The sequence below is a fragment of the Otolemur garnettii genome, unplaced genomic scaffold, assembly GCF_000181295.1.
Source record: "Otolemur garnettii isolate 467f Iridium unplaced genomic scaffold, OtoGar3 scaffold00009, whole genome shotgun sequence".
Taxonomy (NCBI): domain Eukaryota; kingdom Metazoa; phylum Chordata; class Mammalia; order Primates; family Galagidae; genus Otolemur; species Otolemur garnettii.
This window is the reverse complement of record NW_003852404.1, coordinates 733900-736137: the sequence shown is the minus strand read 5'-3', so window position 1 is coordinate 736137 and position 2238 is coordinate 733900. Positions and strand designations below refer to the sequence as shown.

Genomic DNA, 2238 nt, shown 5'->3' with positions numbered 1-2238 from the left:
TGCTTGGGTCTAGGGGATGGCTAGCCACATTTCAAAGGGAGCCTGGAAGAATTGGAAGTGTATAAGGTTTGAGAGATGAGAGGGAAGTCAGGATTTTTGGTGTGGGGATTGGATTTTGTATGAGAAGCTCTAGAGTTGAAAAGCCTGTGAAGATAGGGGAGAGTTTGGCATGTTTTTGTGTGGAAGTGGGGAGCTGGGAGTGATTAGAATCTCTAGAGCATGAGTGAGGAAGAGGTATGGGTGAAAAGGCAGGAAGAGAAGTGCAAATGACTAGAGGAAAAGTAGCAAAGAGAGTTGAAAATTGAATAATGGTGGGGACACGGAACAATTAAGTGGATTGTTAGCCAGTTATTGGTAGTACAGCACTAGTGTCTGTTCAAGTTTTAATGCAGGAAATTTTCTCAAGAATATTACATTTTCAAATAAACCATGGGTGCCTGCAGCCTTGGGATGAAGGCCATGGTTGACAGATGTTTTCTTGGTGTGTGGATGTGAGTAATTTCTACCCTGGCAGAGGGAAGAAGGGAGGCCTCATTGTAACTCTCCTGACTGTGTTCCCACCAGCTCTTTCCTCAGATGCCAACTATTTTTTTATCTCCTTTCTCCAACCTTCCCCCCACCTCCAGCTTGAACCAGTGAGTGCCAAAGGGATCAAAGAGTCAAAATTATGATAATGTCTTACTACTCAGAAAGCCACCTGGACTCAAGGCCCATCTACGTGCAAGAAAATGGGCAGCTGCACGTGGTCAATAGGGCTCTGGATGATGTCAAGAGTGGCCTACAGAAACCAAGACCTGTCAGACTGTGTCCCAAAGGCTTTTCCGTGGAGCTATGCATGAATGGAGAAGATGATACTGCACAGAAAGAGAAGACTGATCATTTCATCTTCACGTATACCCGGGAAGGAAATCTTCGGTACTCCCCCAAATCCCTCTTCAGCCTTATCCTGGGCTTCATCTCTGACAATGTTGATCAGATTGATTCCCTTGTTGGCTTTCCTGAGCAGATTGCTGAAAAGCTGTTCTCTGAAGCTGAAGCCAGACAGAAATTCACAGAGCCAGGGGTGGGGCTGAGGGCTTTACAGATATTCACTGAGGCCTATGGAAGTCTAGTGCTTTGCTCCTTGTGTTTGAGAAACAGGTATCTGGTGATTTCAGAAAAACTTGAGGAGATTAAGTCTTTCCGGGATCTGACCTGCCTGGATCTTTCCTGTTGCAAGCTTGGAGATGAGCATGAACTTTTAGAACATCTCACCAGTGAAGCCCTGTCTACCATAACTCAACTCCACCTGAAGGATAATTGTTTATCTGATGCTGGGGTACAGAAAATGACAGCACCAGTTAGAGTGATGAAAAGAGGCCTTGAAAATCTAGCATTATTAGACCTGTCATGTAACCCTGAGATTACAGACGCAGGAATAAGATACCTCTTTTCTTTTAGAAAACTCAACTGCTTAGATATCTCTGGGACTGGGCTTAAGGACATCAAAGCTGTCAAGCACGAGCTCCAGACTCACATAGGCCTTATTCACTCCAATGTGCCTTTGAAGGAATTTGATCATAGTAACTGCAAGACAGAGGGCTGGGCTGACCACATCATTCTGCAATGGGAGCGTATGACTGCGGAAGCTGCAAAGCCACGGGAAACCTCAGAGCCACGAACAGCAGCTCAGCACTTCCATGGGAAGTGGGCTCAAGCAGAAGCTCCAGTGAAGTGTCCTCCGGCAGACATCCACATAAACTCTTCAGAGAAACTACAGTTCTATAGAGAGAAAACCCTGGACTGCCATGGGACATTGTTGAAATGTGAAGCTGTCTCAAGCCAGGAGTCAACAGTGCAAAAAGAGAGTTTTTGAGGAGTCAGAGAAGGAACAGAATAGCTCTTCACAGTCTTCAAAGCAGAAATATGTCCATCTTGCTGTGGAAGACTGGGACTTGTTAAATTTGAATGATTAGTGGATACAAGTTGACCTTTCTGCCACCCCACCCTCCCACCCCCCAGCTCTAATGAATGAGGAACAGGGACTGATGTTGATTTACTTTTTGTTTGAATTTGCCAATGGCATTAACATACTAAGCAGATAGTTGTACTTTACTAGTGGGGGAAGGAAATGGTATGGAAGTATGTAATAATTGCTAGTGTGTATTTTCAAAACAGTAATTTTTTCAAATAAACATTTTTGCTATCTTTAAAAAAATTATTCTTTAACCTCTGAGTATTTTTAAACTTTTTTATTAT

The 2238-nt window shown here is 43.7% G+C and overlaps 1 pseudogene across 1 annotated transcript; it reads left to right on the top strand.

Moving 5' to 3' along the window:
• The first annotated feature begins 631 nt into the window (after positions 1–631).
• On the top strand, positions 632–1855 carry LOC100945005 (annotated as a pseudogene). The gene has a single exon (XR_002771813.1). The product of XR_002771813.1 is annotated as a leucine-rich repeat-containing protein 42 pseudogene (transcript).
• Positions 1856–2238: the final 383 nt, after the last annotated feature.